This window comes from Schistocerca gregaria, chromosome 5 (genome assembly GCF_023897955.1).
Source record: "Schistocerca gregaria isolate iqSchGreg1 chromosome 5, iqSchGreg1.2, whole genome shotgun sequence".
NCBI lineage: Eukaryota > Metazoa > Arthropoda > Insecta > Orthoptera > Acrididae > Schistocerca > Schistocerca gregaria.
Genome location: NC_064924.1, coordinates 596470439 through 596483023, shown reverse-complemented (window position 1 = coordinate 596483023; position 12585 = coordinate 596470439).

The following is a 12585-nucleotide window of genomic DNA, read 5'->3' as shown; positions in this document are numbered from 1 at the left end:
ATTAGTTATGAACATAAACGTATACCACTTTTTCACTGCAGAAGCTACGGAAATCTCATAAGTGCAGAAGTCGGCACTACAAAATATTTCTATGTCCCGCGACCACGCGCAAACTGCTCAACACTCTCCAAGTATTTCCTGCGACCATCTGTCACACCTTCCCGTCCAGCACTTCCCTGTGTCCTGGGACCCAATGCTCCTCCCCACCTCCATCCAGTCTCTCCATTGACTTCAGTAGTCACTTACCGTGGTAACGAGAGCTGTGATTGGCTAGAGCACTCGCACCATGTGCATTCTTCTTCAACTCTACTGCCTGCTGATCTATTCCATATTGCTTTATCTATAGCCTTAGAGAACTTCAAACGTATCTCGTCATTCCTTAGTACTTCTGCATCTTACTCCTTTGAGTGCTGGTTCTTCCTGCCTAATGTCTTAATCTTCAGCCTATTCTTTATCACTACTCTATAATGATATGAGTCAATATCTGCTCCTGGGTGCACCATACAATCCAGTATATGATTTCGTAACCTCTGACCACGATATAATCAAATTGAAATATCACGCTGGCTTTTCCAAGTATACCACCTGCTATTGATACTCCTGAACAGAGTATTCGCTATTACTTGCCGAAATTTGTTACAGAACTCAATAAGCCTTCCTCTTTTCTCATTCCTTTTTCCAAACCCATAATCTCCTGTAACATTTTCTTCTACTCCTTTCTCTGTCTCCTCATCTTCAGCTTGCGACGTCGTCATGTATCCCTCATCTATCGTTATCGGTATTGGTTTGCAGTCGATTTTGATTAGAACAATCCTATCTCTGAACTGATCACAGTAACACACTCTCTGACCTACCTATTCATAAGGAATCCTATTCCCGTTATACCATTTTATGCTACTGTTGATGTTACCCTATACTCACGGTAATATATCATGTAAAAGATGTAGAATGCTTATTAAGATGTAAGAGAGGACGACAAGGCTCTACTCTTGCCGGGTTTAATAAATAGAATTTTCGAATTGCTCGAAACATCGAAATGAGAACACGGTGTACTGATTGCTTTTTGTAAATCATCTTGTATTTGTAAGTTTCAGTGTACATGTGTGTTGCAAAATCATGTGCTTGTGTTCAGTAAAAATTCAAACGTTTACCAAGAAACCTGTTTAGACTTATTTCGATACATGTATATTTCATTATTCTTTGTCATTAAGACACAAGGTCGTGCAACACTGCGCCGTAGTTAACTTTTTATGTATTGTGGGTTAGCCTCAGGAGCCATGACAGTTATAATGCGTTAGCAGTCACATATTGAGTACCAGCCACGATACGTTATTAATAAGTAATACTTCTGTGCATGTAGGTAGTGTTTCAACGACAGGTATTTAGCAGATATCCTGCACAGAAATACTGCATGGCTTTCATTGTTTAATGAACCTCCGAACTCCAAGACAACAATTACGAAATTGAGGAAACACCTTCATTCCACAGCTGGACACTTTAAACAGGAAGCCAATACACGTTCAGCTTTGGATCATGTTTAAGGAATCATTGTTCACAATGCTCAAATAGGAACTATAGTAAATATGCAAGTTCATTTTTCTCAGCTGGAGAGTATTTGTGAGTGTGTGTGTGTGTGTGTGTATGACTGTTTCCACTAGACCTTAAAAGCCAAAGAGCTTTAACAAATTATTTTCTGGGGAACAGGAATTATTCTTATTGCATAGGTTGAATGTTTCAGGACTTAATTTTCTCTACTTATGGGACCAGTCATAGCTTACTATGAAACAAATGTCAACTGCCCAACATTGTCCAACAATTGTACCCACCACACATTCAGGTAATAGTAGTCACCACGGGGAATGATCATCATAGCCCCGATAATATCCAACATTCAATTATGACGTATGTGGCAGTTTGACATGGAGGCAGATATGATCTATTCGCAAAAACAGGTGCTGTAATTTGGGCTGAATGCTGCATGTCTATTACGACAAAGTAATGTCTCAAAATGTATCCCAGCGTTCTTGTGATCAGTATACATCATGTGTGTTTCAAGTTACATAACAGATTGAATATTTGTTGACCTAGAAATACCCCGATATATATATTTCCAAAAAGGGAAGATGCAGGTAAGGAAAGGGGTATGACATAGGGATAAGGAGAAGGCAAGCGAAGGGGAGTGGGGGAATGGAGAGGAGGAGAATGATTATGTTATACGTTCAAGGCCATGGAGGCGGTCCTGCGTCAGTGCTGACGTCATCCTGCTGCTGTCACCGCATCCCAACACTACCTCAAATTGTCTCAATCTGTGCCTCAGCCTACTCCTGCCTGAGAAACAACCAGTATACAAATTTTGTCCAGAGTCACCATAGATTTTCTACTTGTGATTATTGACTGGTATTAAAGATATACAGCACTGTTGTTAGTAGAGCTCCCTCTGCAACAAAATTTTCGTCAGGAAAACAGGAAACACAATGTGATTTTCACTTGATATGCTGCTGCATCTGCGGATGGTAATGAAGAAGACTATATGATTCACTGAGCTGCATGATGATAAAAATGTTGCATATACAGAAGTTTATTTGTGTGTAATTAACAGTCGCCGTCTTTTTGTGAAAGGTTTACACTTATTTATTTAGCTTTGTGTAACAAGTAGATCAGCACTAACATTAAATATAGCAATGGAACAAGACTCAGGTATACAAAAGAATGCACCCAGTGTTAGTGACAACATGTTAAAAGAAGTTTTGAATTTAAGCGAACTGTTATGGCTTCAGCAATTTTTGTTCTTATGATTATAGCTAATTTTGGAAACAGACTAATTACTATCTTACATTTCTGTCTTCACACACTTTTCCACAATTCCATTCACACCGTTTTGAAGCAAAAATTTATTTGGTTGCATAATCTCTTAGGATGAAAGTATTGATTGCACAGAAGTGAGTAGTGAAGTATCTGGTGTTGATATGCAGTCATATAACAGGCACCTCTTAAATGTTCTGAGTATGCCTTCGGAAATTATACATGTAATATTTGCCAATAACAGTCTATTGCAGTTTCAGAAGAGCTGAAGCGTTCACAGCTACAACTCTTGAAGTTAAAGTGAATTTAGCTTCTCATTAATGTTGCTGCGACATACGGAAGAGGGCTGTAAGGCGAGGACCGGAGAGGGGGTGAGATGGTAAAGGTAACGGGGTGGGCGGAGGAGTGTTAGAAGTACATTAAGTCTGAAGCCAAGTCATTATCTGATTGGATCGGATGGGATAGATCTGGACATATGTTGTTAGCTGGGTAAAGAGACGCAGATATTTCACGATATATGCTAATCAAACAGAGATGAGAAACTATAAATCATAGGAGATACGAGGAAACTAACTGCCTTTTCATTTCAGACAGGAACTTTCTCTGCGAAGGCTGGTGTCATTCACCTTGGGAACAGTGTGCCATATAGAACAACTTCGTAAATTTTAACAAAATTTTTCAATAGACTAATCAAAAAGTTGGCTAATCATATATATATGGCCAATCCCATAGAATGCTTGTGAGGTACTTCGTCCTACGGGCGTGCCAGTGTTAGGCATAAGAAACGCTTACATGGTGTGTCTCATTCGAAGCACTAGTACATAAAAACATGGGTTTTCCACATAAATGACGGTTGGCAAAGCCACTGGCGCTACCTCAGGCTCCACTTGACATGCCTTCATTACGCCTGGCAATGTGGCCAAAGGGCGCGCATCACCACTCTGCTACATAAAGCACCCTGAATGAAATGAGCTACAAAAATGTAGTCACAGACCGCCTTCCATTCTTCCGCTTGTCTGAAGACTGTCAATTACATTAACCTAGAAAAATTTTCCCCAAAGTTTCATTTGATATAATGGACTTCTTATACCTCTCTGATTCCCTTCACAGTGATGTAAAGACGTTAAGGGTTTTTTAATTGAGTTTGTAATGGGTAACTATTAGTTATCTCGTCTTAAAGAAAACGTTTCATATGAATGAAAGGAAAGTAATCTGTTGTATTTACATTGTAACTAGCAGAAAATATTAATTATTAAACAACAATTATCACCATCATGTGCCAGTATCCTGCCATTAAAAAAGTTAACATTAATTGCCTTCCTTATGTTACATTCTGTCACGAGAAAGACGTGGCGGTAAACATCAAAGCGCTCATTACACTCATAAAAAAATAAATATAAGTATTTGGAGGACTCTAGCAGCAGTTATACGAGTATTTATGTCGGACTAGTTTTGTACAGCGCTGAGAGGTTCGGATTAAGCTGCTGGCCTGACATTAACATAAATCAGATTTACTGTCGTTAACACTTGTCACAGCTATCGGACACAATGCACCGAACGATAGTCATCTGTCGTAGGTGTCCATAGCAATATCATGCGGCAAACAGTTCATAAACTAAATGAAGCGGAATGCTATCATTGAGCTTCTTGAGTATAGTACCAGGTGACAATGGACAGCGTATGCACCAATTCTCCTTATGGTCTTTACAAACATGATATGAAATTATTTGTGCTTACAAGTGCAGATATTTTTGTTGGTAACTGAGAACGGTGTACTGAGTAACGTTACATGAATATTTACCTCACTGGCAGACGAACAGTTATAGCATTTAAAAGTCTCATGTTTTTATGTTCGTTATACCTCGAAGTACAAGTGGTAAGAGCAAGACATTAACGCTATTATCCCCTCGGCAGCGCGTTAGGTATTGGATGGTGTACTCGTGCTCGCACAACGGTAGGTCTCTACTACATGTGTGGTCCACTAAGAGATGCAGTACGACCTTGTAGAAAGTATCAGGTCGTGCAATTTGTGATGTGTCTGTTGAAGGCTGTTAGATACAGAGATAATACAATCAAAACACTAATGTGTGTACACGTTGTAGTTCCTCATATAAAAATATCTGCATTTATAGCCGCTGCATCTCGCATGTTCACCAGGAGTGAGCAGATTCTTTCGAAAAGACATAAGGAAACATATGTAACTTACCCTCCCCCCATGAACCATGGACCTTGCCGTTGGTGGGGAGGCTTGCGTGCCTCAGCGATACAGATGGCCGTACCGTAGGTGCAACCACAACGGAGGGGTATCTGTTGAGAGGCCAGACAAACGTGTGGTTCCTGAAGAGGGGCAGCAGCCTTTTCAGTAGTTGCAGGGGCAACAGTCTGGCTGATTGACTGATCTGGCCTTGCAACATTAACCAAAACGGCCTTGCTGTGCTGGTACTGCGAACGGCTGAAAGCAAGGGGAAACTACAGCCGTAATTTTTCCCGAGGACATGCAGCTTTACTGTATGATTAAATGATGATGGCATCCTCTTGGGTAAAATATTCTTGAGGTAAAATAGTCCCCCATTCGGATCTCCGGGCGGGGACTACTCAGGAGGATGTCGTTATCAGGAGAAAGAAAACTGGCGTTCTACGGATCGGAGCGTGGAATGTCAGATCCCTTAATCGGGCAGGTAGGTTAGAAAATTTAAAAAGGGAAATGGATAGGTTAAAGTTAGATATAGTGGGAATTAGTGAAGTTCGGTGGCAGGAGCAACAAGACTTCTGGTCAGGTGACTACAGGGTTATAAACACAAAATCAAATAGGGGTAATGCAGGAGTAGGTTTAATAATGAATAGGAAAATAGGAATGCGGGTAAGCTACTACAAACAGCATAGTGAACGCATTATTGTGGCCAAGATAGATACGAAGCCCACACCTACTACAGTAGTACAAGTTTATATGCCAACTAGCTCTGCAGATGATGAAGAAATTGAAGAAATGTACGATGAAATAAAAGAAATTATTCAGATAGTGAAGGGAGACGAAAATTTAATAGTAATGGGTGACTGGAATTCGAGTGTAGGAAAAGGGAGAGAAGGAAACATAGTAGGTGAATATGGATTGGGGCTAAGAAATGAAAGAGGAAGCCGCCTAGTAGAATTTTGCATAGAGCACAACGTAATCATAGCTAACACTTGGTTTAAGAATCATGAAAGAAGGTTGTATACGTGGAAGAACCCTGGAGATACTAAAAGGTATCAGATAGATTATATAATGGTAAGACAGAGATTTAGGAACCAGGTTTTAAGTTGTAAGACATTTCCAGGGGCAGATGTGGACTCTGACCACAATCTATTGGTTATGACCTGTAGATTAAAACTGAAGAAACTGCAAAAATGTGGGAAATTAAGGAGATGGGACCTGGATAAACTGAAAGAACCAGAGGTTGTACAGAGTTTCAGAGAGAGCATAGGGGAACAATTGACAGGAATAGGGGAAAGAAATACAGTAGAAGAAGAATGGGTAGCTCTAAGGGATGTAGTAGTGAAGGCAGCAGAGGATAAAGTAGGTACAAAGACGAGGGCTGCTAGAAATCCTTGGGTAACAGAAGAAATATTGAATTTAATTGATGAAAGGAGAAAATATAAAAATGCTGTAAATGAAGCAGGCAAAAAGGAATACAAGCGTCTCAAAAATGAGATCGACAGGAAGTGCAAAATGGCTAAACATGGATGGCTAGAGGACAAATGTAAGGATGTAGAAGCTTATCTCACTAGGGGTAAGATAGATACTGCCTACAGGAAAATTAAAGAGATCTTTGGAGAGAAGAGAACCACGTGTATGAATATCAAGAGCTCAGATGGCAGCCCAGTTCTAAGCAAAGAAGGGAAGGCAGAAAGGTGGAAGGAGTATATAGAAGGTTTATACAAGGGCGATGTACTTGAGGACAATATTATGGAAATGGAAGAGGATGTAGATGAAGACGAAATGGGAGATACGATACTGCGTGAAGAGTTTGACAGAGCACTGAAAGACCTGAGTCGAAACAAGGCCCCCGGAGTAGACAACATTCCATTAGAACTACTGACGGCCTTGGGACAACCAGTCCTGACAAAACTCTACCAGCTGGTGAGCAAGATGTATGAGACAGGCGAAATACCCTCAGACTTCAAGAAGAATATAATAATTCCAATCCCAAAGAAAGCAGGTGCTGACAGATGTGAAAATTACCGAACTATCAGTTTAATAAGCCATGGCTGCAAAATACTAACGCGAATTCTTTACAGACGAATGGAAAAACTGGTAGATGCGGACCTCGGGGAGGATCAGTTTGGATTCCGTCGAAATGTTGGAACACGTGAGGCAATACTGACCTTACGACTTATCTTAGAAGAAAGATTAAGAAAAGGCAAACCTACGTTTCTAGCATTTGTAGACTTAGAGAAAGCTTTTGACAATGTTGACTGGAATACTCTTTTCCAAATTTTAAAGGTGGCAGGGGTAAAATACAGGGAGCGAAAGGCTATTTATAATTTGTACAGAAACCAGATGGCAGTCATAAGAGTCGAGGGGCATGAAAGGGAAGCAGTGGTTGGGAAAGGAGTGAGACAGGGTTGTAGCCTCTCCCCGATGTTATTCAATCTGTATATTGAGCAAGCAGTAAAGGAAACAAAAGAAAAATTTGGAGTAGGTATTAAAATTCATGGAGGCGAAGTAAAAACTTTGAGGTTCGCCGATGACATTGTAATTCTGTCAGAGACAGCAAAGGACTTGCAAGAGCAGTTGAATCGAATGGGCAGTGTCTTGAAAGGAGGATATAAGATGAACATTAACAAAAGCAAAACGAGGATAATGGAATGTAGTCAAATTAAATCGGGTGATGCTGAGGGAATTAGATTAGGAAATGAGACACTTAGTATTAAAGGAGTTTTGCTATTTAGGAAGTAAAATAACTGATGATGGTCGAAGTAGAGAGGATATAAAATGTAGACTGGCAATGGCAAGGAAAGCGTTTCTGAAGAAGAGAAATTTGTTAACATCGAATATAGATTTATGTATCAGGAAGTCGTTTCTGAAAGTATTTGTTTGGAGTGAAGCCATGTATGGAAGTGAAACATGGACGATAACTAGTTTGGACAAGAAGAGAATAGAAGCTTTCGAAATGTGATGCTACAGAAGAATACTGAAGATAAGGTGGATAGATCACGTAACTAATGAGGAGGTATTGAATAGGATTGGGGAGAAGAGAAGTTTGTGGCACAACGTGACTAGAAGAAGGGATCGGTTGGTAGGACATGTTTTGAGGCATCAAGGGATCACAAATTTAGCATTGGAGGGCAGCGTGGAGGGTAAAAATCGTAGAGGGAGACCGAGAGATGAGTACACTAAGCAGATTCAGAAGGATGTAGGTTGCAGTAGGTACTGGGAGATGAAGCAGCTTGCACAGGATAGTGTAGCATGGAGAGCTGCATCAAACCAGTCTCAGGACTGAAGACAACAACAACAATGTAACTTACTTAAGATACAATTACTGTCGCAAATGAGAATAATCAGAAAAGAGGAATGTATGTGTATGAAAAATATCTGCTAACTATCTTGGGTAGATAGAAAACAGTTAAAAGTATTCGTTAGTTGTAGGGCAAATTAAAAACATAGAGATTTTCGAAAAAAGATTGAGAAACAAAATAAATGTTACCAAGCAGAACTGGAGATGGGGTATAGAATCTGACAGATTTTCGCAAGCTATGATGCCTACAGTTCCCGAATCATCAAAATTAGACAAATGCGATAACAACTATTCAGTATACTTGGTAGCTAATGACCCGAATAGCTGACAAGCAATAATAAAAGAAAGGGAAAAAATTGTAGATGTGTTGCATTAGAATCCCTCTGGCCTCATGGAAGGTAAACTCACAATGGCGATGGATTATGGAACCAACAGCTAGAAACAAAGACAAAGCCATCGAAAATGTAAAATGATGGAAGATATTTACAATCTTCAAAAACCGTGGTAGCGTCATACAAAAGACGGGTGGAATATATTGTAAACAAGACCCAAGACGGAAAATATACCAAAATAAGACCAAGAGAGAAGGGCTCACAATGAAATGCACGAAAAGCGGAGATGCCATTTTTTGTGCTGTGAAAGCTGTATGGCGAAGGAGAATAGTAGGTGATAGAATTATGTTTTAGCGACGCGATCAATTACAAAGGTGACGTCTGACTACCAGTAAACATGTCCTGCAGTCTTATTGACGTCAGTGTTATGAAATTCATAATGCATATCTTGTAACAAACACAGATCTGAGTGAGGCTAAAATGAAAATGACATATATTATATAATTTGAAACCATATTTACCATTAATCGGCCGTGACTCTTTTAAATTTATGAAATGGTTTTCAGATACCGCTACCGACCACAAAATTTTAATGGCCTGTTAATTATTTACTTAACGGTACGTTTCGAGGTTGTGCTTCATCATTAGGCTAGATTGGCATTATAAAAGCATTTAACATAAATGTGTACACGTATTACAGTTTCTTTATGTGAACGTTGTGATCATCCTGTAGAGAGATGAGAGAAAGATAACCTGGTATGAGGTTATAAATTTATAAATTTCTGTGTTACATTCAAAATTCGCAATTGCCAAGTGATAGGAACATTCGACCATTCGATTCATGTGCATATTCATATTGGATACTGTAGACTCAGTAGTACATTGGAGTGGCATTCTTCCAGTGATTCCATGGCACTGCTTTATAAAAATTTTCATGCGAATAACAGACCAACATACAAAGTCACATCGCCTCATGCTAGGTTATCTTACATCATAGTATAATCTTTAATACATATACACACATATGTAAAATGTTTTTATAGTGGCAATATAGCCTGATGAAGAGGTACCTCCTCGAAACATGTCGCTAAATAAGTGATGTAGTAGTAGCAGTATACGAAAACCTTTTCACATAATTTATAATACCAAAAGCCCTCTATAGCCAGGGCGTGTTGCTCCATTTACGAATTAGTACTGCAATGTGCATGAAAACTAATATTTATAACACCATAAGCGATGTTGTAGGAACTTTCAGCATTTTAGAAATTGACTATGCCCATATAGGCAAGCTGTTTTTTATTTTGTTCTGAAGAAGGCGTGGTTATCCACGTTGAAACCTGGGTAAACATCGGGAATTTTCGCAATCGAGGCGGATTATTCATAATTTATTTAGATGTTGTGGGAACTCTTGCTCATCCGTTCATGATCAGACTGCAAGTCTGAGTTATACAATTCACAAGCCCACATGTTTGCGCTAAAGTCCATTAGCAACAATGTTTTAGGAACAGATTATCCCCCAATCACTGCACTGAATTCTGCGTTACAAACATATCCTGGGTGATCAAAAAGTCAGTATAAATTTGAAAACTGAATAAATCACGGAATAATGTTGATAGAGATGTAGAAATTGACACTTATGCTTGGAATGACATGGGGTTTTATTACAACCAAAAAAAAATACAAACGTTCAAAAAATGTCCGATAGATGGCGCTTCATCTTACCAGAACAGCTACAATTACCATAACAGAGCAAAACAATGCAAAGATGATGATCTTTACAGGAAAGGCTCGATATGTCCAACATCATTCCTCAACAATAGCTGTAGTCGAGGAATAATGTTGTGAACAGCACTGTAATGCATGTCCGCAGTTATGGTGAGGCATTGGCGTCGGATGTTATCTTTCAGCATCCCTAGAGATGTCGGTCGATCACGATAGACTTGCGACTTCAGGTAACCCCAAAGCCAATAATCACACGGACTAAGGTCTGGGGACGTGGGAGGCCAAGCATAAGGAAAGTGGCGGCTGAGCACACGATCATCACCAAACGACGCGCGCAAGAGATCTTTCAAGCGTCTAGCAAAATTATTTTTGTTCTAATAATACTCCATGTCATTCCAAGCAAATGTGTCAATTTTTACCTCTCTATCTACATTATTCCGTGATTTATTCAATTTTCAAATTTATACTGACTTTTTCATCACCCGGTACTTACGTGAGGAATGCAATAGTTTCCAAACGGCTACTTGGTCCCCAGAAGACTCAGTGCTATTCGTCTACTTTTCGATACGGGCAACATGTAACAGTGCAGACTGAATTTATTTTTAACTACTATCTCATGTTTCAATTTAATGACAATTGTTTTATTTGTGAAGTTCTTTAAAAGACTTTACTAGGAGATTTTTAGAGTGAGAAGAATTATTATAAGAAAAGAGAGTGGCAATGAAAGGTAGCTCCAGAAAGGGTGGCAATAAAATTGAAAATGCTCCACGTACTTCGGAGCACTTCTCTGCTCTTGGAAGCGCGACCTCAAGTGCCAATAAATTTCTGGGACCTGTAGCCAGAGCGACAGGCGTGGTCCATAAAGCACACTGCGGTCAGTTGTGTCCTTGAGCGGCGCGGCGCCGACAAAATGGCCATTAATCTTTATTTAATTAGCAGCTTAGCGGTACGAGAGCGAGCCGGGGCGAAGCTCGGAGCTGCAGACTGTTGCCGCTGGCAGAATAATTAAGGACAGCCTGCGGTCCTGTCCGGGATGGGGTGAGCCACGCCGGCGCTGCTTGTAATTTTTGTTCTCTGAACTGAAGCCGCCAGCTCTGATTTGTTATTCAAATATCCCCCTGAATAATCATGACTGGAGCTTTATATCAAAATGTTCCTAATTAGTAACGTTCCTCGAAACAACGAAGCATCAGAAAACAAGTTTTTATTCATAGAGATGTGGCAGAATGTTTCAAAAACATAACTCATGTAAATACTTGTATTAGAGGCTGGCAGAGTAGTTGAATCCATGTTGTCGGGCCACAGTGAAAACCATTCAGATGGATGTTCGGCTCAATCAAGTCCAAAGATTATTTTCACGCTTGCTGCCAACTCTTTGTCATGTGACACAACTGCAGCTACAGGATTGTATATTCATTCAGTTTCATCAGATCTGGAGAGTCGCTCCAAAAGAAATGCACTTTTTTTAAATCCATCTCTTATTCTATATATTTGAAAGTCTTACATTGTGTAGATACATACTTTAGGAACAATATTTTCATTTCTCCACATAATTTCCATCCCTCTCAACTGCCTTAAATCATCTTGGAACCAGCGCCTGTGTACCCGCACGGTAAAATTCTTGATCCAGTTCAGGACTGTTTTTGTCCATCCGAGTTTTGTGATCACTTCCATGGCTCTCGTGATGACTGGGTGTTGTGTGATGTAGATAGATTAGTTATGTTTAAGTAGTTCTGAGTTCTAGGGAACGGATGACCATAGATGTTAAGTCCCATAGTGTTCAGACCCATTTAAACCATTTTTTTATTGCTTCCTTGGTTTTTTGACTGATATATGGCAGTGCATTATCATGCAACAACAAAAGATCCTGCTTATGCCGATGTGGTCGAACACGACTCAGTCGAGCTTGAAGTTTCTTCAGTATCGTCACATATCCATCAGAATTTATGGTGGTTCCACTTGGCATGATGTCCACAAGCAAGTGTCCTTCGGATTCGAAAAACACCGTAGCCATAACTTTTCCAACAGAAAGTGTGGTTCTGGGTCTTTTTTCCTTGGGTCAATTTGCGAGACGCCACTCCACTGATTGCCTCTTCGTCTCTGGTGAAAGATGATGGAGCCATGTGTCATCACCTGTCACAATTCTTCCGAGAATTTCATCTCCACCATTCTCATACTATTCCAAACGTTCGCTGCATACCGTTTTTCTTGTTTCTTTGTGAGCCACTGTCAAC